Below are 26,096 nucleotides of genomic sequence, written 5' to 3' on the forward strand. Positions count from 1 at the left end.
ATACAGGGTAGTGTATATTACCTCTTAGGTAATATATAGAGCAGTTTATAGTACCTCTTAAATAATATACAGGGTAGTGTATAATACCTCTGTAACGGCGTTCGTCTGTTGAAGGAGAAGCGGACCAAAATGCAGCGTGGTGGTTACTCATGTTCTTTAATGAAAAAAATGAACGAGACATGAAAAAACTTACGATACAAAACAACAAACGGAACGTGAAAACCTATACAGCCTATCTGGTGACTACAAACACAGAGACAGGAACAATCACACACAAAACACAGGCAGTCATAAACTATTCTAGACACCCCACAAAACCCCAAGACAAAAACACACCACAATAACCCATGTCACACCCTGGCCTGACCAAATAAATGAAGATAAACATAATTTATTTCGACCAGGGCGTGACAACCTCTTAGGTAATATACAGAGTAGTGTATAGTACCTCTTAGATAATATACAGGGTAGTGTATAATACCTCTTAGATAATATACAGGGTAGTGTATAATACCTCTAAGATAATATATAGAGTAGTATATAGTACCTCTTAGGTAATATACAGGGTAGTGTATAATACCTCTTAGGTAATATATAGAATAGTGTATATTACCTCTTAGGTTATATACAGGGTAGTGTATAATACCTCTTAGGTAATATACATGATACTGTATAATACCTCTTCGGTAATATACAGAATAGTATATAGTACATCTTAGGTAATATACAGGTTAGTGTATAGAACCTCTTAGGTAATATACAGGGAATGTATAATACTTCTTAGGTAATATACAGGGTAGTGTATAGTACCTCTTAGATAATATATAGAGTAGTGTATGGTACCTATTAGGGAAAAAAGAGGGTAGTGTATGGTACCTCTTAGGTAATATATAGAGTAGTTTATAGTATCTCTAAAATAATATACAGGGTAGTGTATAATACCTCTTAGGTAATATACAGGGTAGTGTATAGTACCTCTTCGGTAATATACAGAATAGTGTATAGTACTTCTTAGGTAATATACAGAGTCTTGTATAACACCTCTAAGATAATATACATGATACTGTATAATACCTCTTTGGTAATATACAGAGTAGTGTATAGTACCTCTTAGGTAATATACAGGGTAGTGTATAATACCTCTTAGGTAATATACATGATACTGTACAATACCTCTTAGGTAATATAAAGAGTAGTGTATAGTACCTCTTATGTAATATACAGGTTAGTGTACAGTACCTCTTAGGTAATATACAGGGTAGTGTATAACACCTCTTAGGTAATGTACAGGGTAGTGTATAGTACCACTTAGGAAATATATAGAGTAGTTTATAGTACCTCTTTAATATTAAACAGGGTAGAATATAAAACCTCTTAGGTAAAATACAGAGTAGTGTATAGTACCTATTAGATAATATACAGGGTAGTGTATAATACCTCTTTGATAATATATAGAGTAGTGTATAGTACCTCTTAGGTAATATACAGGTTAGTGTATAGTACCTCTTAGGTAATATACAGGGTAGTGTATAATACATCTTAGGTAATATACACGATACTGTATAATACCTCTTTCGTAATATACAGAGTATTGTATAGTACCTCTTTGATAATATATAGCGTAGTGTATAGTACCTCTTAGGTAATATACAGGTTAGTGTATAGTACCTCTTAGGTAATATACAGGGTAGTGTATAATACATCTTAGGTAATATACACGATACTGTATAATACCTCTTTCGTAATATACAGAGTATTGTATAGTACCTCTTAGGTAATATACAGGGTAGTGTATAGTACCTCTTAGATACTATACATGGTAGTGTATAATATCTCTTAGGTAATATACAGGGTAGTGTATAGTACCTCTTAGATAATATATAGAGTAGTGTATAGTACCTCTTAGGTAATATACAGGGTAGTGTATAATACCTCTTAGATTATATATAGAGTAGTGTATAGTACCTCTTAGGTAATATAAAGAGTAGTTCATAGTACCTCTTAAATAATATACAGGGTAGTGTATAATACCTCTTGGGTAATATACAGGGTAGTGTATAATACCTCTTAGATTATATATAGAGTAGTGTATAGTACCTCTTAGGTAATATAAAGAGTAGTTCATAGTACCTCTTAAATAATATACAGGGTAGTGTATGGTACCTCTTCGGTAATATACATGGTAGTGAATGGTACCTCTTAGGTAATATATAGAGTAGTGTATAATACCTCTTAGGTAATATATAGAGTAGTTTATAGTACTAACAAGAATATAACAAGAATATGGCTACCTAAATATGGTTCCCAATCAGAGACAACGATAATCACCTGACTCTGATTGAGAACCGCCTCAGGCAGCCATAAACTATGCTAGACACCCCACAAAACCCCAAGACAAAAACACACCACAATAACCCATGTCACACCCTGGCAAGACCAAATAAATGAAGATAAACATAATATATTTCGACCAGGGCGTGACAACCACTTAGGTAATATACAGAGTAGTGTATAGTACCTCGTAGATAATATATAGAGTAGTGTATAGTACCTCTTAGGTAATATACAGGGTAGTGTATGGTACCTCTTAGGTAATATACAGATTAGTGTATAATACCTCTTAGGTAATATACAGGGTAGTGTATAGTACCTCTTATGTAATATACAGAATAGTGTATAGTACTTCTTAGGTAATATACAGGGTAGTGTATAATACCTCTTAGGTAATATACAGGGTAGTGTATGGTACCTCTTAGGTAGTATACAGGGTAGTGTATAATACCTCTTAGATAATATATAGAGTAGTGTATAGTACCTCTTCGGTAATATACATAGTAGTGTATTGTACCTCTTTGGTAATATACAGATTAGTGTATAATACCTCTTAGGTAATATACAGGGTGGTGTATAGTACCTCTGAGGTACTATACATAGTAGTGTATAATATCTTTTTGTTAATATACAGGGTAGTGTATAGTACCTCTTAGATAATATATAGAGTAGTGTATAGTACCTCTTAGGTAATATATAGGGTAGTGTATGGTACCTCTTAGGTAATATACAGATTAGTGTATAATACCTCTTAGGTAATATACAGGGTAGTGTATAGTACCTCTTATGTAATATACAGAATAGTGTATAGTACTTCTTAGGTAATATACAGGGTAGTGTATAATACCTCTTAGGTAATATACAGGGTAGTGTATGGTACCTCTTAGGTAGTATACAGGGTAGTGTATAATACCTCTTAGATAATATATAGAGTAGTGTATAGTACCTCTTCGGTAATATACATAGTAGTGTATTGTACCTCTTTGGTAATATACAGATTAGTGTATAATACCTCTTAGGTAATATACAGGGTAGTGTATAGTACCTCTTATGTAATATACAGAATAGTGTATAGTACTTCTTAGGTAATATACAGGGTAGTGTATAATACCTCTTAGGTAATATACAGGGTAGTGTATGGTACCTCTTAGGTAGTTTACAGGGTAGTGTATAATATCTCTTAGATAATATATAGAGTAGTGTATAGTACCTCTTCGGTAATATACATAGTAGTGTATTGTACCTCTTTGGTAATATACAGAGTAGTGTATAGTACCTCTTAGGGAATATATAGAGTAGTGTATAGTACCTCTTAGGTAATATACAGGGTAGTGTATAGTACCTCTTATGTAATATACAGAATAGTGTATAGTACCTCTTAGGTACTATACAGGGTAGTGTATAATACCTTTTAGGTAATATTCAGGGTAGTGTATAGTACTTCTTAGGTAATATACAGAGTAGTGTATAATACCTCTTGTTAATATACAGAGTAGTGTATAATACCTCTTAGGTAATATACATAGTAGTGTATTGTACCTCTTTGGTAATATACAGAGTAGTGTATAGTACCTCTTAGGGAATATATAGAGTAGTGTATAGTACCTCTTAGATAATATATAGAGTCGTGTATAGTACCTGAAGTGAGAGCAGTGAGTGAGGTACATCAGCGTATACATAGCGTATAGTACCTGTTGTGATGCAGTAGTAGGTCTCGTGATTGGACACATGGTGGATGCGGTGGTGTTTCTGGGGTAACACCAGGTGACAGTCCTGCAGCAGCATCACCCAGCGGGGAAGACCAAAGTAGGAGTGAGACCACTTATGGATCTGATTGGTCAATGTGACAGACTGCCAGCGCAAACACAAAGCACTCCCGAGAGAGAGAGAGAGAGAGAGAGAGAGAGAGAGAGAGAGAGAGAGAGAGAGAGAGAGAGAGAGAGAGAGAAGAAAGAAAGAAAGAGAGAGAGAGAGAAAGAGGAGAGAGCAAAGAGGATAAGAAATAGGCTAGATAAGAAATAGGCTAGGGAGAGAAATAGAAGGGGGGAGAGAGAGATGAAGAGAGAGAACAAGGGCGCAAGATAGAGATAGATAAAGAGAAAGAGGGAATAGAGGCAGTTGTTGTTCAGAGAGATAAATGTGACTTTCATTGTAAATGACAAAGGTAGTTTCAATGTTTTCCAGTATATGTCTGAAGCATATTCACTTCACGACAGTGAGTAAAAAACAACTTTATTGAAGATATTCACTTGCAAGTATGAAACAGTACAGCATTGTCAGCATACAGTATTTTGGAGAACCAGTGTTGGTGAGATTGACTAGACAACATAGATAGCTGTAGTCTGGTTTCTGCTTGGCATCACTCTCACGCTATGTCCATGTTCCCCTCTCCACTCTCACCCTGAACCCCTGACCCTCAGTGAGCAACAGACATGACAGGTGTGGATGTCACCGTCACCCCGCCAGGCTTCGCTGCCCTTCCTCCCTGTCTCCTCTTACTGTGACATGACTCATGACAGGGTCAGTGATCTCTGGTTTGCTCCGAGCCACACTGAAGCCCTGACATCATGTCTCTGGTAAAATGCATCACCCTGTCATGGCCTAAGAGTGCCCGTGTCTCTCTGTCTACAGCTCCTCTCCGCGTTGTCACACACACATCATTTATGGATGAGACCTTGTTCAGATTGTAATTCACGAGTGTATGTGTGTGTGTGTGTTTGTGTGAGTCTATCCCCTCTCTCACCTCGCTGGTACATCAGGAACTTGTAGGCCATATGTGCCAGAGGCAGTATTGTGAGCATGCAGTTGTTCCCATTGGTCTCAATGAAGTTGTGTCGCGTGATGGCTGTGGGGTCAATGTGGTTTTCCCGGAAAGGATGTATGAATGGCTGGAGAAAAATAAAACAATGTAGAAGAGGAGGGGAGGTAGTTTATGAAGTGCATGACAAAGTCGTCCCCACTGTGACTGTAAGTACACCAACCAGAAGCCATGGATTACAGACAACATCCGCACTGAGTTAGAGCTGTGTAGAGCTGCCACTTTCAAGGATAGGGACATTAATCTGGATGCTTGTGAAAAATCCCATTGCAACATCTGACGTGCCATCAAATCAGGAAAGCATCAATGACACTCGACGATATGGAAGAGCTTGTAAACTATCACAGATTACAGAGGGAAACCCAGCTGCGAGCCTACCAGACAAGCTAAATGTCTTCTATGCTCACTTCAAGGAAAGCAACACTGAACCATGCATGAGAGCACCAGCTGTTCCGGGGTGAGTAAAAACTTTAAACAGGTTAACATTCACAAGGCCGCGGGGCCAGACAGAATACTAGGACGTGTGCCAGGGAATACCAGGTGCTGACCAGCTGGCAAGTGTCTTCACTTACATTTACAACCTATCTCTGACCTGGTCTGTAGCTCAGGAACCTGGGACTGAACACCTACCTCTGTAACTGGATTCTGAACTTCCTGACAAACCGCCCCCAGGTGTTGAGGGTATGCAACAACACATCTGCTATGCAGACCATGTTTACCCACGACTGGGTGGCCGCACACAACTCCAACACCTTGGACTACAGCAAGCCCACATCCACATCGATGGAGCTGTAGTGGAGTGAATCGAGAGCTTCAAGTTCCTCGGTGTCCACATCCCTAAGGAATTAACATGGTCCACGCACACCCACACAGTTGTGAAGAGGGCACGTCAGCACCTCTTCCCCCTCAGGAACACACACACACACATATATTATGTTAGTCGGTCACAGGTGTGCTATGGTTGGGAATGGTATTTTCTACATAGGTCTCAACCCTGCAGTAAGACATGCATGATAACATGTGTTCCACCTCCAAAGGGTGAGAGGTTGGAGTTGGTCTTGCAGTTTAACTCATGATCCATGGCTCCATAGAGGAGCGTACATGACAGCCAGAGGAGAAATCTCTCCATCACACAACACATTAAAGAACAGATAGATAACCTGCCATAAAACCGCACGGCCCCACGGCTCTGATCCAGCATCATAATAAACCTTGGAACAGCGGTGCTCGTCATTCACAACCCGCCTGCGCTGAGACAGACACCTGCCTGTGACGGCGCGGGTGTCACAAATGAAAGGGACAGAGCGAGAGAATCGCATAATCACAAAGAGAAAATACACAAGGAAGGTAATTTATTTCCCATATAAAAAGAGGAATCGTTTGGCACTACATTACCATAGCGTGCCACTGACGGTAAAAAGTCATTATCCTGTGTTTGTGGGAAGAACTCAATCACATGTATATCTGAGGACGCATGGAGATGCTCTGCTGGAGCAAGGGAAACTATCTGTTTATATTTAGACAATTATCTTCCTTTCTGTTCCTCTAGTTCTCTTCTCCCGGTCTGTCAGCTAGATTAAAGGAGCACTAAGCCCCAGATGGCACACAGAGCGGGTGTGTGGACTCCTCTGCACACTGCAGCCACATCAACACTAATCCCACATTGTTTAACGGCCTGCCTTGCCCGCCTTTCATTAATCAAGAATCACATCTACAATCGTCCTGGCAAACCCGCCATCGAAAGGACATTTCCTCTCCCTTCACCCTCGACTACGGACTGAACAGGTTTAAGATGTTCAATTCGAGTTTTCTCCTCTAATTACTCTCAATAATAATTCTCCCTCAAGTGAACTTCTTCTGTTTGAACCTCGGTACAAAATGGCGTATCTATTCGCTTAGTGTATCCTTTAATCTGCTGGCTAAGGGTCTTAAAACACTCCTTTCAAGATGTCTGTCAGTTACCCCGCTCTTTTTGAAGCCTAATCATCCCAAGGTGGCAAATCCTAATTATGCAAGACAGCAATAGGATTGACAGCGAGTTGCAGATATGTTGCAGAGTCAGAGCAGTAACTGCTGCACAGCGGGTGGCAGGCTGGGCCGCTCTGAAGCTCCGACCAGACAGGCTGCTGATGAAAGAAGAGCAGGCCTGGGCCCCTTGACTGGAGTCACAGGGGGCAGGCACGCTGCTCTGGTACAGTAGAATGGCCCCCTCACCAGGGCACAGGTATGTATGAAGGATATCCTACACAGGAGAACACAAGGCATTTGTTGCAGTACAATAACATACAGCCGCCAACATGTAGACCGCTGTCCAACATTTGGGCTATTTCCCAATCCCTTTTTGTTTCAGTGAACCCTTTCAACACCCATGATCCAGGTGTACCAGTCAAAAGTTTGGACACACCTACTCATTCAAGACTTTCTTTATTTTTTAAAACTATTTTCTGCATTGCAGAATAATAGTGAAGACATGAAAACTGTGAAAAAACACATATGGAATCATTTAGTAACCAAAAAAGTGTTAAACAAATTTAATATATTTGAGATTTGAGATTCTTAAAAGTATCCACCCTTTGCCTTGATGACAGCTTTGCACTCTTGGCATTCTCTCAACCAGCTTCACCTGCAATCCTTTTCCAACAGTCTTGAAGGAGTTCCCACATATGCTGAGCACTTGTTGGCTGCTTTTCCTTCACTCTGTGGTCCAACCCATCCCAAACCATCTCAACTGGGTTGAGGTCAGTTGATTGTGGAGGCCAGGTCATCTGATGCAGCACTCCATCACTCTCCTTCTTGGTGAAATAGCCCTTTCACAGCCTGGAGGTATGTTGGGTCATTGTCCTGTTGAAAAACAAATGTGTTATTTCACAGTTTTCACGTCTTCACTATTATTCTACAATGTAGAAAATTATAAAAAATAAAGAAAAAACCTTGAACATGTAGGTGTGTCCAAACTTTTGACTGGTACTGTATATTATTTTACAATATTTTTGGATATTCCTAGTGACTATGGTCCATGTGTAGTCTAATGTGGTACTCTCTCAGTACTACACCTGGCTTCACCACACAGCTGTGCGTGGGTCATAGAAATTGTAAGTCTGAATGCAGAACAAATATTGAGTTAGATACTGAGTCAAGAACCATACTTCAGATATATTATGCATAACAGAAGTCATGTGGCCTGGTGGTGACCTGGTGTGTCTGTGGAGCTGGCTGACGGTGTCCAGGCAGTGAGGGAGTGGTATGTCCTGGGGAAGAGAATGACATTTTGCTTGGGGTAGCCATGGGAGCATTAACCACTACAGACCAATAAAGCCCAGTGCTACTATATTGGTAATAACCCTGGATGGCTGTGCCCTTCACACGACTGGGATGTAGGTGGGACAGGACTGAGGGAGAGTGGCTGGATGTTGCCTGCTCAGCACAGGAGCAGGATGGTGGGTGTACTGGGTGTACTGGGTGTACTGGGTGGTGGATTGTAAAACCACAGAGTAGCGCTGGCGCGGTTATGGATGAAGACCGTCGTGAAATAAAATAACCGCCTTCATTTATCTACTTTAAAATTGTCCTTCTTGTTCAGGTAGACAAACTTTACCCAAAAGCAGCAAGGTTAAAGTAAGCCTGGTTTACATTTAACAGACAATATAAGGAGAGACAAGAGGACACAAAACTCATTTTGTTTTTTTGGAACGAACAGCTGACTGACGACTGGGCGGCTGGGCATTCAAAACAGATGACACGTTATGTGCAGTTGAGTCTGTTTCCGCAGTAACATGGACTCTTTACAACGCGATGAAACTTTGTTGCTCCTTGTTTCAGCAAGGTGTTGAAGCAAACAAGATTTAAACCAAAAGTATGCCATTAGAAGGATTATAACAAACAAATAACCGCCATCCAAAATTCCAAGACCGCCACAGTCCTATGCAGAGGTGTACAGACAGTGTGGGTGTGACAGTGATAGAACTCATTGGGGAATGGGATGATATTAGGTTTAGCCTCTGTTTTGCCTAACAATACCTCATATGACTGATATGTAGTCATTCAGAATAATTCTCAAGAGTCAAAGGATGGGTCTGAGGTCTGGAAAGGACCTTGAACTCTGAACTCTGTCCCTTATCTTCCCAAAGACCGGGATGTCCACAGAGCTCCAGGTGTCTGCTCCCCAGTGCACCATACCAGAGGCAAAGTCTGCCATCACTATCCCCATTACTGGAGTGGGGAGCATGGAAGAGAGGAGGAAACAGAAGACACAAATCTTTTACCGTTACATCGGACAGATTTTTGGGGGGGAGACATCCTGTAACTTCAGACTATTTCAAGGTCATTACAAACAGTTAACTGAAAATGTTTGAGGATAACTTACGGACGACAAAAATGATTTTGATAGATTTGCACAGTGGTGAAGTTGAGGAGGAGGAAGGAGAGGTTGATAATGAAGAGAGAGACTCACAGAACCACACTGATCCACTCCTGCAGTCGCTTACCTGAGGAAAACAGCAAATCACACAATATGAGTCACACGGTTACAAAGACACAGGTAAAGTAATAAAGCTACCGTACATTTGCACTTTCCTCTGTACTGTACAATAGTGCTGAGGACCACATTCTGAAGAGATTGTAGAGTAACCCGTCCTGTGATCTTCTGTGTTAATGAGCAGAGTGAGGTCAGCCCTGGTACCAGGAGAACGTCCACTCTCAGCTCTGTAGGGTCATTGGGTCAAATGCTGGGGGCGCCGCCACATCTGTGGGTGTCCGTCACAGTGTGTGTGCGAACCATCATCCACAATGTTAAGTGGTAATCGGTTCGATGAAGACAAGTGTATGCCGAGACTGGGGTCGTGACCCCTCATGTGCGGAGCACCGCTGACACAGCTCTAAACTCACAGTTCAGCTGTGACAGATGAAAGAGAGACGGTGGGCCGGACATGGGCGGGCGGGCGGGCGGGAGGACCACCGTGTCGCCACTCTGCCCCTGCAGGCACAGAGCCGATTAGAGGGCTAGTGAATAATTCAGCAGGCTACGGAGCGGTGCGGAGCTGCTTAAGTTAGAGCCAGCCACTACTGTACTGTGCTGTACTGTACGTCATCACCACATCCACTGAGACCAGCCTGATCTCTCCTTCTCACTCTACCTCTCAATTCTGATTTCCCTTCTTTTCCTTCTTTTAACCTTTGTGTCTCTCTGTCCACATCTCTTTCTCTCCTCCCTATTCAGCTCTTCTTCGTTTTTTCTTTCTATCTCCCTTTCTGCAGATGCAAGGCGTCATGTGCCACAGTGAAGTCAAGCCATCTGAAAGTTTAATGACATTAGATTTTTCCAAAGGAGTAGATTGGAGTGCCAGGAGGTTACGGGGTATTGATGAAAGTTTTAATAGGGTCTCTCAGGCCCAACTAAAACAAGTTAACCAACCATTCCAATACACCTCCCTCTCATAAGACATAGAACTGGTCCTCAATCATCACAGGAGAGTTCACACACAACCCTTCACCTGTGTACTGCCGCCCTCATCTCTCACACAGCACCTGTTTACGCTGTACTAGCCTAGCCATGTAGTGTTGATTGAGGAGACTGGAGTGCTCTTAGCTGTTATGAGCTGCTTTAAATGAAACAAATGAATCAAGTGAGAAGCATCCAGGTGTGCACGCTCTGTATGGCAGCGAGGCCAGTTGTGCACGCTCTGTATGGCAGCGAGGCCAGGTGTGCACGCTCTGTATGGCAGCGAGGCCAGGTGTGCACGCTCTGTATGGCAGCGAGGCCAGGTGTGCCCGCTCTGTATGTCAGCGAGGCCAGGTGTGCACGCTCTGTATGGCAGCGAGGCCAGGTGTGCTGTGGCCAGCTGTGGAGGACAGGTGTGGGGCAGCAGAGGCTCCTGCAGAGGAATGACCTCAGAGACTGACAGGCCTCTACCACTTAGCGACTGTCTGGCTTCACTTCTTACTAGCCACTGATACAAACACATGCTAACGAAATTCCTCTGTGTGCAAGAACCTGTCAAAGGTCTGTAATTCTTGCAGAATGTGATTCAAAATGTAAGAGATGCTACCTTTTATCAAGGGGGGGGGGGTGTAACCTAATAATACAGAACATAAATCACTGAGTACCTCTTTGATTGCAGTGACCAATGAAAACTTTATGTAACGCAAACTTTGGCCTCAGACTATGTTTAGACATAGCATTTACAGCAAGGTTAACTGTTACACCATCGTTTTGTTGTCTCCACACTAAATGTGACACCATTTCTACCACTCTGTCAAAACACAGGAGAGACAGACACCAGAGATTCACTGCACAAAACTTCACTCTCAAGCACACTTTCATATCAACACAAGCAATCACACACACCCTAACTACACACACACACACACACACACACACACACACACACACACACACACACACACACACACACACACACACACACACACACACACACACACACACACACACACACACACACACACACACACACAGGGTTGCGCAGTGGGGCCGCTGTCAGGTGATCTGCGTCAGTCCTTGGATCCTCCTGCTCCCTGGTGAGAGGAGAAACTAGGCCAGGCCTCGACAGAGCAACTGCGCGCAGCCAGAAACACAGTCCCCCTGTCCATAGGACCAGAGTGGTGTGCTCATTAATACAGTCCTGACAACAACACGCTCCCTGGCAACCCCTCTACCATCGCTCACACCAGCAGCCCCCGACTCTGCACGCTAGCATGGAATTAACCTGGGAGGGGCGGAAGATGAGGAAAGGGGGGGTGCTAATAGGCTGAAATTAATCAACGACGCCTGATTCGGCGCAGAGGGACGGCGCCAGCGCCAAACAACACCCTGTGAATGCTAATGGCCTTCTCCTCTCTCCCTCGCTCCATCTCACCCGTTTACCTCCCGCTCCGCTTTACAGTGCAGCAGCAGAACGGGCCCCATCTCCTCTGCCATAGTGACGCATCACACAGACATAGGAAGGGATTTCGAAGCATCTCAACTCAAGGAATCTTGCACTATGAGTAGCTTGTGACATGGATCTCTGTGCAATTATGTTTTGGGAGATACATGAACCAGGAAACCAGGTTTGATAGAATCCTTCCTGATACGTGGGTCTAATTGAGTGTGGTTGTGATCTGCCTCTTCCATGACAGGCCCTCCGTGTACATGGCCTAGTCTACTGTACAGATGTCTTCAGTGAATCTGCAAGAATGTACTATGCCGTTGTGTGAATATTGAGCAGAGCCCAAGTTACTTATCAAAGTAGTCAACATCTTGCTTGTCCTGTGTAAGTCATAGTCCTGTGTAAATAGATTCATGATTTGCATGCTTTCTGTACAGCACTTCAAAGCTTGCCCAGTATTCCGCCTCTATCTGGTCTGGACAAAAGGATATTTTCTTCCCTCTCGCCTGACCGTGTTGTCACAAACTCTGAGGCCTTGTGTTCTCAGAACAGAGTCCTTTTGAAAGACAGCCTCTCACCTCCTCCAGAGTCACAGACAAAAACTAACTCACACCCAGAATGGCTGCCTTTCACAGCACAAAGACAGAGTCTGTGGTGCCAACATACCATGACAGCATCATTCTCTCTCTCTCTCTCTCCCTATCTCTCCCACACACACACACACACAGACACGCACACACACACAGAAACAAATGCAGACACACACGCACACACACACACGCAAGTTCGCACACACACATTCACAATACAATTACAAACATTTATTCATGGTAATTACTAAAACATTAGACATACAATAGTGTAGATAGATGCATAATTCTCTTTATGAACAGACACCTCTCTGCTATTCTTTCTTGCTCTCTGTCTCTCTGTCCCTTGGCCAGTTCTCTGTAGGCCTATCTTCAGATGGGACTTTGGGAGGGGTGGAGGGGGATGTAGTAAAAGTGGGTCACATGCTTAGAGTGGGAGAGACTGAGAGAAGCAGAGAAAGAGAAACAGAGTGAGGTAGAATTCCCCTGATCAGGACCAACAGATCAGTCACAGGCCTCGTTCCTTTCATCTGTTCTCAGTGGATGTCTGATCCTGGGACACGAAACACACACACACACCACATACATGAACACACAACACACCACATACACACACACACACACCACATACACGGACACACAACACACCACATACACACACACACACCACATACACGAACACACAACACACCACATACACACACACACACACACATACACACACACACACACACACACACACACACACACACACACACACACACACACACACACACACACACACACACACACACACACACATGAACACACACACACACACACACACGAACACACACACACACACACACACACACGAACACACAACACCACACACACACACACACACACACACACTAAGCACACACACACACACTAAGCACCACATACACACACTAAGCACCAAACACAGAGAATCCAATCCTGCCAGACAAACTTAATACATACATTACCCCATGGACAGAACTGCAACAAAGAAATGAATGGGCCAAATGAGACAGATTCAATGACTGCACACCAACACAATGGAACGAAACGAATGAATGAAACAAACACCAATGAACGAACATACACGTGCACACGCACACACACATACACACAGCCCGAAGTGAGTGGTATCTAGGCCTGGCTCCAGGCTCCATCCTCTTTCCCCAGTGGACATGGAGAGAAAGGAGGATGGACAGATCCCGCGGTGTGTGGGGGATGTCGACAGATCCTGATGAGGGCCGCAGATGAGTAGGATGCCCGAGAGATACAATACAATGTAGCACACACACACACACACACACATACACACACAAACACAGACAGTACACACACACAGTACACAGACACACACAGTACACACGCACACACACAGACAGTACACACACACACACATAGTACAGACACACATACACACACTATACACATGCACACACACAGCACACACACAGACACAAACACAGACAGTACAAACACACACACACATAGTACAGACACACACACACAATACACATGCATACACACACAGTACACACAGTACACACACACACACACACACACACACAGACAGTACACCCACACACACAGCACACACAGTACACACACCCACGCACACACACGGATGCACGCACATACATATTGCTAGATGGAAAGTGTGCTCTATACTAATTTCAGATCGTTTGGCTCTGGATGAGAGGAATTTGAAAATAATTTTCTATTGCTCTCTGTGCACTTGAACGATGAGCTCTATAGAGAAGGTCTTTAAGACTGCATTTACATTAACTCAATTCTATGAGTTATCTGAGTAGACTGAGCTATAAAAATTCTAACATTCCCAACCCATTTCCAAGTTCAGCTGCATACTGATTGAGTTACTCCTGGGGAGGGAAATATTCTATTTAATAACAGTAATTAGACCAGTTTCCCACTGCCTCCATCCTTACTATAGCAAAGTCACCAGACGATACAGGGGACCGAAGGAGAGTTCTATCAAATATTAATAACAGGCTTTGCCCTAATGTATTTGGCAGAACCTGTGTGTGTGTGTGTGTGTGTGTGTGTGTGTGTGTGTGTGTGTGTGTGTGTGTGTGTGTGTGTGTGTGTGTGTGTGTGTGTGTGTGTGTGTGTGTGTGTGTGTGTGTGTGTGTGTGTGTGTGTGTGTGTTTGCGACTGTGCATTCAGCCTAATGTATTTAGCTGCCCTGGTGTGTGTATAATTGAGGAGCTCAGCAGGGGCAATGGCAGGTAGCCTATTTCTTATCCTCTTTGCTCTCCTCTCTCTCTCTCTCTCTCTCTGTCTCTCTCTCTCTCTCTCTCTCTCTCTGTCTCTCTCTCTCTCTCTGCCTCTCTCTCTCTCTCTCTCTCTGCCTCTCTCTCTCTCTCTCTCTCTCTCTCTCTTTCTCTCTCTGCTTATATATTCCTGTCTCTCGGCCTCTCTCTATCTCTCCCACCACAAGTCTACTTGGCTTTTACAGCAGCCAGTGCACATGCAGGAATGCGAGTGTAGTCAGGTTTACAGTAGCACGCAGCCTCTAACAAATGGCCTGGTCTTGTTTAATGCATGTCTCCTGTCTTCTTCCGACTGCCTGAAACCGTTGGTCCACAGGCCCGGGCTGGCCCAGGCCGACCCGGGTCAGACACAGAGTTCGGGTGAGTCACGGCCAGCGCACTGAAATCCGCTTTCATGACCTTGCGGTCAGGAGTCCAGAGCCATTCGACACCAGGGGTGAGGTCAGCCTGACAGAGTGTGTCTGGTGAGGGGCTTCAATAATTCAGCAGCTCTGCCAGAGTAAAGCAGGTTCATCTCTCTAATGGAGGTGATGGAGGTGGAAGGAGGAGCTCCGGGTGAGGATGACCTCTGCTCACAGATAGGGGCAGCACTGGGCTAGTGGGCTCTGCCTCATTCAGTCTGCGGTTCCACATGGCTGGGCTGGGTAAGGTTCTGTGATGCTGGGCTGAACTGGGCTGTGGTAGGACGGTGTTAAATTATGTGTTGCTATTGAGGTGTGCTACAGTAGGCCAATGTTAAGGTTCTGTGTTGCTGGGCTGAGCTAGAACATTGTAAATTTCTGTGTTTCTCGGATGGGCCGGTGTTTGAGTGTAAGATTCTGTATTGCTTGGGCTAGTGTAAGGTTCTGTATTCCTGGGCTGGTTTGGGTTGGGCTAGTTTAAGGTTCTGTATTCCTGGGATGGGTTGGGTTGGGCAAGTGTAAGGTTCTGTATTACTGGGCGGGGTTTGGCTAGTGTAAGGTTCTGTGATTCAGGTTGGCAGGGTGTTAGGTTCAGTCAGACTGACGTGGGAGGGCAGCGTCTGGTATAATGCCGTAGAGCAGCCTGTGAGTTGTGACTCCTGAGCTGCAACACAAACGCATGGCCCTGTGCCAGCTATGGAGAGGCACTGGATAACACACTCTCTGTCCTCACCCTCCACAGCTCTTTTTCTCAGTCTCACAGCTGTCTATAAGTCTTAGGTCCGAGTATTTTTTTATAAAGGTTTATAATAAGTGTGCATGTGCTTCGCTAATAGAGCTCTTTGCTAGTGTAGAAAGAGCTCTTGTATTTTATCTTTATGGAATCCAAGTCACCTCAGGTCACCTTCATAAATCCTTGATGAGAGACATTTCTGATGTTGTTTTGGTAACAAAGGCAAAACCAGACTTGTTATGAAAATTGTCAGTTGATGATAAGACTTCTTTTCTTCACTGTCTCAGGCTGGATCTTCCTCCAATGTCCAGAGGTCAACTGCATGCTGACAAGCTGAGCTACAGGACAGTAAGATGATATGAGATGTCCTCACCTTTACAGAAGGTCAGTTCAGTGATAGCTACGTAGTTACTGTACTTAACGTGTTCATCTAACAAGCTGTGCTTCTAACTGTCTGTTACATTAAAACATGTGAGGGATAAGTGTCACGGCTTTTGTCTGGTGAAGGAGGAGCGGACCAAAATGCAGCGTGGTTGTTATTCATTTTATTTTAATAAGAAAACGATACACGATTAAACTAACAAAATAACAAACGACCGAAAACAGCCCTATCTGGTGCAAAACACAGAGACAGGAACAATCACCCACAAACACACAGTGAAACCCAGGCTACCTAAATATGGTTCCCAATCAGAGACAACGACTAACACGCTCCCCTGATTGAGAACCATATCAGGCCAAACACAGAAATAGACAAACAAGACATCCAACATAGAATGCCCACTCAGATCACACCCTGACCAACCAAAACATAGAAATATACAAAGTAAACTATGGTCAGGGTGTGACAATAAGACTAGGTAGGTATACATAAAACAAGACATTTGTCTCAATGTGTTGAGTGTCTGTTTGACATAATTTAACACTAAATATACACAATCTACATGAGTGGATGACTCAATAAAACCTGGTGATACCCACTCATGAGTGGGGCTGTGTTAGTAATCCCAGAACGAACAGCTGTCTTAACCCCAGTAATCATCTGCTTTTCATTTATCTGGCTTTCGTTTATCCACATGTCCATCCCTTATATTTAGCCTCACAATGAAGTTTTCAGATATTCCATTGTCTTTTCAGGACAACCAGGGATACAAGTAGAACACAAAACTATTTGACATAAACAGTTGCATTCATGAGTTTTATTGACAAATGTCAAAAAGAAAAGAAGGTCCACCAAAGCACGAACCTGATCAAAATGAACGTATATGAACGCTCTAAGTACAGAAATGGTTAGTGCGAAATTAATATCCAACTAGTCAGGGACAACTGTGTGGAGTTTGGAGTTTGTGACAGCAACTATGTAAGCTTATTATAGTATTGTGATGTTTCCTGTGATCTTCTATGTAGAACAACCCTTTACCTAACGACTCTTGTGTAGCTTGTGAGCGTCATAGAGCAAAAAATGCGTCTCGGCTTTTTAATAGATAGCTTTTAATAGTTTGTAGCTTTTTGTATAAAAAAAACTTGCCCTCGTCTCACAAGCACCGATCTAGCTCAGCCCCAGTTAATCACCCAGACTAATCTACGGATGCAGAAGGAATAGACGAATCCAATGGTACCACCCAGAAGTCTGTAGCTCAAACACATTATGGTTCAAAGGGGTTCGAAGTCCAAAAGCCATCACTGTTACGGTGGGACTCATTGGGTTAATGATGTGAACCTGACTCAATCCATTGTGTAATTGCAGAACAGCCTTCTATCTAACCTACTTTATTTTGTCCTTTTTTTATTGAACCTTTATTTAACTAGGCAAAAACGAATTCTTATTTTACAATGACGGCCTACCCCGGCCAAACCCTCCCCTAATGGCAGGGCGGCAGGGTAGCCTAGTGGTTAGAGCGTTGAACTTGTAACCAGAAGGTTGCAAGTTCAAATCCCCGAGCTGACAAGGTACAAATCTGTTGTTCTGCCCCTGAACAGGCAGTTAACCCACTGTTCCTAGGCTGTCATTGAAAATAAGAATTTGTTCTTAACTGACTTGCCTAGTTAAATAAAGGTTAAATAAAGGTAAAATAAATTTAAAAAAAACACAGACAACGCTGAGCCAATTGTGCGCCGCCCTATGGGACTTCTGATCCCGGCCAGTTGTGATACAGCCTGGGATTGAAACAGGGTCTGTAGTGATGCCTCTAGCAATGAAATGCAGTGCTGAACTAGGGTCTGTAGTGATGCCTCTAGCACTGAAATGCAGTGCGTTAGACTGCTGCGCCACTCGGGAGCCCGTGTGAACTATGTGCAGTGGCTAGTTGGTCAGTCAACACCTTTAGTATCTATAAATGCAAGAAGTTGAAGAAGTGAGTCACAGGAACAGGACGTGGACAAGGGAAAAGCTTACTATCACAGTCTAGACCACTTACAGGGAAACTAGATCTTGAGGAGTGCAATTCCATGCTAGCGGCAGAATTTCAGTAAAATCTCCCTCAGTTTTATATGTCCAATTTTTCCCAAAACTCTCTAAAATATCTGCTCTGAATTAAGATTCAGTGATGTCTGCAGAAAGAATGGGGCATCAGCTATAACATGACACCTTGAGGTTAAAAACATCTATTTTGGTTATTGAACTACAGTAAGTGAAGTGGATTTAACCCTGAATCTAATTAGAATAAAAATGTGTCTTTTTTTGTTTACCCCGTTTTCTCCCCAATTTCATGGTATCCAATTGGTAGTTACAGTGTTGTCTCACCGCTCCTGTATGGATTTTGGGAGAGGCGAATGTCAAGAGCCATTTGTCCCCCGAAACACAACACAACCCAACCAAGCCGCACTGCCCTCTTAACCCTGGAAGCCAGCCACACCAATGTGTCAGAGGAAACACTGTACACGTGGCTACCATTTTTTTTTAAAGGTATCTGTGACCGACAGATGCATATCTGTATCCCCAATCATGTGAAAACCATAGAATGAAAAAAATATCTAAAGAAATATTTTGGGCCTTACTGCTATTAGCCCATACAAATGCTTTGAATAACAGATCCACAACATCGAACAACAGATAGTGAGTTGACGTCTAATGAGTTGACATCAATTTACTGATTTCCATCTATGAACTTTAACTCAGTAAAAACTTTGAAATTGTTGCATGTTGTGTTTATATTTTTGTTCAGCATAAATGTAAAAAATGCTGTTGACAAAATGGATTCCTGATCTGTCTTATATCGCTCAGATATACACTGCATGACCAAAAGTATGTGGACTGCTACTCATTGAACATCTCATTCCACAATCAAGGGCATTAGTATGTAGTTGGTACCCCCTTTGCTGCTATAACAGCCTCTACTCTTCTGGGAAGGCTTTCCACTAGATGTTGGAACATTGCTGTGGGGACTCACTTCCATTCATCCACAAGAGCATTAGTGAGGTCAGGCACTGATGTTGGGTGATTAGGCCTGGCTCGCAGTTGGTATTCCAATTCATCCCAAAGGTGTTCGATGAGGTTGAGGTCAGGGCTCTGCGCTGGTCAGTCAAGTCTTTCCACACTGATCTCGACAAACCATTACTGTATGGGCCTCGTTTAGTGCATTGTCATGCTGAAACAGGAAAAAGCCTTCCCAAACTGTTGCCAGGAAGTTGTAAGCACAGAATCATCTAGAATGTCATTGTATGCTGTAGCGTTAAGATTTCCCTTCACTGGAACTAAGGGGCCTAGCCCGAACCATGAAAAACAGCCCCAGACCATTATTCCTCTTCCACCAAACTTAACATTTGGCACTATGCAATCAGGCAGGTAGCTTTCTCCTGGCATCCACCAAACCCAGATTCGTCCTTCGGACTGCCAGATGGTGAAGCATGATTGTAACGGCGTTCTTCGTTTGTTGAATGAGAGTCGGACCGAAATGCAGCGTGTTGGTTACTCATGTATTTTAATGAAACAAATGAATCGCGGTACATGAAATAACTGATATAAATAAATAACAACAAAACGGAACGTGAAACCTAATTACAGCATATCTGGTGAAACTACACAGAGACAGGAACAATCACCCATGAAATACAAAGTGAAACCCAGGCTACCTAAATACGGTTCCCAATCAGAGACAACGAGAATCACCTGACTCTGATTGAGAACCGCCTCAGGCAGCCAAACCTATGCAACACCCCTACTCAGCCGCAATCCCAATAACTAAAAAACCCCACTACGAAATACAACAACATAAACCCATGTCACACCCTGGCCTGACCAACTAATTAACGAAAACACAAAATACTAAGACCAAGGCGTGACAATGATTCATCACTCCAGAGAACGCGTTTTTTTACTGCTCAAGAGTCCACATAATTATGTATATTTTGTGTAGGACAGACACTTCAGAACAAACTTTCTTAGAGTTTTGGGGGGACTATCTGTTGTTCTATGTAGTGAATCTGTTATTCAATGCATTTGTATGGGCTAATAGCAGTAAGGCTCAAAATATTTTTTTTTATATATTTTTTTTCATACTTCAAGAGGTCAAAATCAAATAGAATTATCCTTGGTATGACCTTCTTAAAACAATTCCATATAGCTTAGATAGTGCTTACACTGTTATGAGAGCTCTGCCCCCAAACAAGACCAAATGTATTTGGTCCGGACCAAATCTGAACCAATCATAGACGTCTACGTTTCACAAGTTTGGCCATCAAATTACAGCACAGTAGAGCTCAGTAGAGTAGAGTTCAGTACGGTACAGCAGAGTACAGTAAAGTAGAGTACAGTACGGTAGAGCAGAGTTCAGTACAGTAGTGTACAGTACAGAACAGTACATTTCAGTACAGTAATGTAGAATAAAGTGTCGTGGAAATTCAGTACTGAGAGAGACTTGGTCTTTTCTTCAAACAATCCTCTTTATTTAATATCGATGAATCATTGAAATAATGAGACCGTCAGCCCACCAGTCTTGATTGACTGTTAGGCTGAGAGTCTAGCCTTCACTGACAATGCACAGTTTTTCTATAGCTGATACCAAGATTGCTTAGTCAGTTATTTCTAACCTTCCCATAATCCACCTTGGTTGTCTACACAGATGGTATTTTGCTTAGTTTCCTCATCCCAAGATGAGACAATGAGGCATTGTTCTCAACTCTTCCAGGCTCTCTCTATCTCGAGTCACACACACCACATCTTGTCCATAGAATGCTAGCTTTTAGGTTTTTATCACCAACACAAATCAATTGTCAGCTTAAAGCTATTTCTAGTGGAACCCATGTCCTCAACACCCAGACTAGCTGCAGGAGTGCAAGAGTGGAGACCTTAAAACACATCATTAGCAGGACAGAAATATCTTACTGTTTGTTAAGTAAATAATTGTTAGATATCCAACAAATAAGGTGAACACATGTTTCCCTCACAATAGTGCAGTACAGAGTAGAATATAGTACATTATAGTTGACTCAAATCTAGTGTGCTTTTCTGGGCCTCCCGAGTGGTGCAGCGGTCTAAAGCACTGATCGATGCCAGAGATGTCACTACAGATCCGCGTTTGATCCTGGGCTGTGTTGCAGCCGGCTGTGACCAGCAGACTTATGAAGCGGTGCACAATTAGCCCAGTGTCGTCTGGGTTAGGGGAGGGTTTGGCCAACTGGGATGTCCATGTCCCATCATGCTCTAGCAACTCCTTGTGGTGGCCAGGTGCATGCACACTGGCTTCAGTCACCAGCTGTACAGTGTTTTCTCTGACACAGAAAGGTGTGGCTGGCTTCCTGGTTAAGCAAACAGTGTGTCAAGAAGCAGTGTGGCTTGGTGGGGTTGTGTTTCAGAGGATGCATGGCTCTTGACTTCAGCCTCTCCCAAATCCGGATGGGACAAGACTGTAACTACCAATTGAGGAGAAAAAGGAGTAATAAATAATAAACAAAAAAACTCTATTGTACTGAACTATACTCCTCTTTACTGTACTGTCCAAATATATGAACCCAACTGTGGGTTCTGAAGAAATTTCGAGTTTTAACCGCCTAATAATTCATCAATAAATTTGATATCAGTAAAACCACTATAACTATTTGATAGGTCTATTTTTTAAGATTGGTGAAAAATGTAAATGCCCTAATTTTCATTAAAATATAGACTCTTAGCTTTCTTTTGACATCCAATTTGTCATGTTCCTATGAATTTGACATGTTGGTGCTCATTGGTCCTTTTACATGGAAATGACCAGGAATAATGTGAGAACACACACACACACACACACACACACACACACATGAAGGCAGTGCCCTTGTTTCCAGACCAACACGGCTGGAGAAAGTAATCAGGAAAACAGAAATGATACGGAAATCCTGTTTACTTACTGGAGAATCCGTAAAGTGGGATAAAAAGCTCAAAGAGCAGTCAGCCGTGCGTGTCAAACAGACAAATAGCAGAGAGATACGTCCAGCTGTTTGCCTGTCCTGGGGTTGCTGTAATGAGCCTTAGCCTCCATTGAGCCGACCAAAGCATCATCAGTCCCTTCCTGTCGCTAAGCCTCAACATGTCCACAAACACAGCCCTCTCATTCCGATCACTCTTCGCCTACACCTCAACACATCTGCTAGGTCTGCTGCTATGGACCAAAAACCGCTGACATACCTCTTCTCCTTCTACTACTGTCCCAGTCTCTCTCTCACTGTATATGGCTCACTCACCCACCCAACCATTTAGTGACTTGGATAATTGATTTATTATTTATTATTTATTTTTTATTTAACTAGGCGAGTCAGTTAAGAACAAATTCTTATTTATAATGATGGCCTACCCCAGCCAAACCCGGACAACGCTGAGCCAATTGTGCGCTTCCCTATGGGACTCCCAATCACAGCTGGTTGTGATACCTCTTGGAATCAAACCAGGTTCTGTAGTGACTCCTCTAGCACTGAGGTGCCTTAGAGTGCTGCGCCACTTGGGAGCCTGGAGCCCAAATCTCTGGATCCTAAATGTATGGACAATCCTCAGAATAATTATTCATTATCATGGACTCAAAGAGTCAAACATGCAACTCTGGTTTTACAAGATCATGTCCCTTTCATCACTGTGCTGTAACAATAACATCAGTCTACCCTGTCAGTTCATTAACACTACAGATGGATACAGTAGTAACCTCTCAGAGACCATTAAAGGACCTGCGATGATGTAGGGTACTGAGATGTGGGTATTTGTTACTTCCAGGCCAATGTGTGGTCTAATATCACATACTAATAGATTTCCACTTCCCTCTCTCAGTAATGCTGTCTCACATTTCTATACTAAGCAGAGTAAGAGATGAGTTATAAACTGAGAACCAGCTTCACATCTGGCCCAAAGACAATGCAAGGCCATCTCCAATCCCCCATTAAAAAGAACTTGCATTAATTACTACATTAACTTATTAATCATGCACTCATCACTCCATCCATCTATACACACTTTTACAGTAATTGATCATATTTGTCAGTAGCAGCAGCATATGTCTAAAATACTTTGTTTATTGCCTGACAATAGACAAACACACTCAGGGAAATGGCTGTCTCTTCCTTCTATGACAAAAAGATATTACCCTTTCACCCAACAGTTAAACATTGTTATGGCTAGGCTACTTCATCTGTACAATAACCAGTGTTTATGTCATCCCTCCCTGCCTATTACAGCTTCGGTGCATCATCAGCTCACATCTCAGCTCACTGGTCACCATAGCAGCACCCACTCGTAGCACGCGCTCCAGCAGGTATATCTCACTGGTCACCCCCAAAGCCAATTCCTCCTTTGGTCGTCTTTCCTTCCAGTTCTCTGCTGCCCATGACTGGAACGAATTCGAATTGCAAAAATCTCTGAAGCTAGAGACTCACATCTCCCTCACTAGCTTGGCCAGGTCGCAGTTGCAAATGAGAACTGGTTCTCAACTTGCCTATCTGGTTAAATAAAGGTTAAATAAAAATAAATTTAAAAAATCTGTAGCTCGGTGCACGTGGTCGGGTGACATTCCTAATCTTAGTGAGGTTTAGTGTCTACTCAGCACATTGTCTTACCAGGAGAGTACAGTTTGGCAAGTTGTTGGGCCCCGGGGCGTGCTGCGGTCCCCAGCGAGACGCCATGCTGCGGGCAGCCACGCCGTGCTCAATCCCGTTAGGATCCTCTTCTTCCATAGACCGATGTTGGATCTCTCTCTTTGACAGTAGTACTGCTGCTTCCAACTCAATCCTCCCTTCCATTCCCCCGGTTTCAACTAAAATGCTTAAATCATGTTTTTTGTTTAGTTTTTTTAAACAATGGCAGTTATTTGATTACTAGTGAATGTTTATGTCAGTGTGGTTGAGTGATGCTTTCGGCACCGGAGCTAACCAATAAAACCCGGAACTACGCCTCTGACACACAGAACTATACAATGGCAGCTACTGCTTTCCTTTCGTCAGATTGATCCAACTGTTTATTTCATTCTTCAAAGACAACAAACAGCATGGTGTTTATGTAAATATCGTACAACTGGCAAGTTTTAGAGTGGCGCTTTCATGTTCTGCTAATTATTAAAACTAGTTTTTGTAATCTCTCCTTTCTTAAAGCCAATTTATGCTTGATCTGGCAATGTGGTCCGGAGGTTCTGTACAGAGGGTGTGACTCAATTGCGGAGCCTCTGGAGGCTTGCAGTGGCCAAATCAAGCTCCATACTGCATCGCCTTGCGCCTCTCAAATGTTGTAACAATGTGAAGGGCTCCTTATAGAACTCGTTAGCTTGTAGACCTAAAACATGGAAATGAGTTACCTCTGGTCTGTTAAACCATCCCTATGGGAAAAAACGAATTGGGAATGAATAGGGTTTTGGAATAAACCCCGAAAATAAGGTCTGAGGTTAACACAGGCTTACGAGATCTTATATGTTTTGTTCTATGAGATAATATCAGTCAGTTAATATGACCTTTATGAATTATGAAGGCTCAATGTGTTTCATGTGTTTTTTATTATTACATGCTTCAAAATTCACCAAAAGTGAAATTAGCTGATATCTCATAGATCAAAACGTATAACATGTCCTAAGCCTGTGTTTACTACAGAACATATTTTCAGTATTTATCCAAAACCTCTACAAAAATGCAATTTATTTTCTCCATGGGCAACAATAGCTAATATTGTTCATGGAAACTGCTTAAATAGGTAGAACAAATATGTCTTTCCTCTGAGAATGACAAAACCACCGCCATAAATACTTGGCATCAGAGCGAACGCCTCTGAGTGTCTAGATCTCACACTTTCCTGTCCTCTAACACTTTGAAAATGCTGCTGTAAAATATTGAGGATCCCTAACGTCCTGGCGCAACAGTGTGTCATGGTTTGAGCTGATACACGCTGTGGTGCGATGCCATTGACGCGCTCTCGCCCGCTGGCACAGATCCAACAGCGCAGGACAAAAACAAGACCTGTTGCTATTTCAGAAACGTCAATGATTAAAATATGACACTGTATAGTCTCTATTTCTTTACATAGCTTATTCAATTACATTTTAGCCACATTTTTAAACCGGAGCTGGTTGGAATGGTTAGTAGACTATTCTTCTTTCCCGTATCCTTAATTACACTGACGATTCCTCTCCTCAGCATCTGGCTTTCTCATGCAGAATTGTTGAAATGTAATGTTACAAATTATACATCGTTTCCTTAATTTCAATATCTCAATTTCTCATCTAGGTTTAATGAACAAAACGGACAACATGATAGCGATAACTTTCTGTTGGCTAATTCTGACAAAGTGACAAAAAATGGCCTAAATCAGGGATGGGCAACTTGTGGCCCGCTACCCCCTTTTTCACACCAAAAAAACGAAAACTCAGTTGTGGTCTCAATTTAATGTTGAGAGTTACAATAATATAATACACAAGGTGAAGTTTTGAAATGTGGTTGTGCATCAGCGTTTTTTCTCTTGTTATGACAGTCACTGACAGTCACTCAATTAACCATGTCAGCTACATGCTTTACGATTGGTAAGTTAGTCTAGCGGCCAACAATATTTTCGCTTAGGGCCCCCAAAAGGCTAGGGGTATGGATGTGGGTACAC

The 26,096-nt window shown here is 42.8% G+C and overlaps 1 pseudogene; it reads right to left on the minus strand.

Moving 5' to 3' along the window:
• Positions 1–232: 232 nt before the first annotated feature.
• Positions 233–24,262, minus strand: LOC135525018 (plasmanylethanolamine desaturase 1-like; annotated as a pseudogene).
• Between the last annotated feature and the right edge of the window lie 1,834 nt (positions 24,263–26,096).

This window comes from Oncorhynchus masou, chromosome 31 (genome assembly GCF_036934945.1).
Source record: "Oncorhynchus masou masou isolate Uvic2021 chromosome 31, UVic_Omas_1.1, whole genome shotgun sequence".
In the NCBI taxonomy this organism is placed as follows: domain Eukaryota; kingdom Metazoa; phylum Chordata; class Actinopteri; order Salmoniformes; family Salmonidae; genus Oncorhynchus; species Oncorhynchus masou.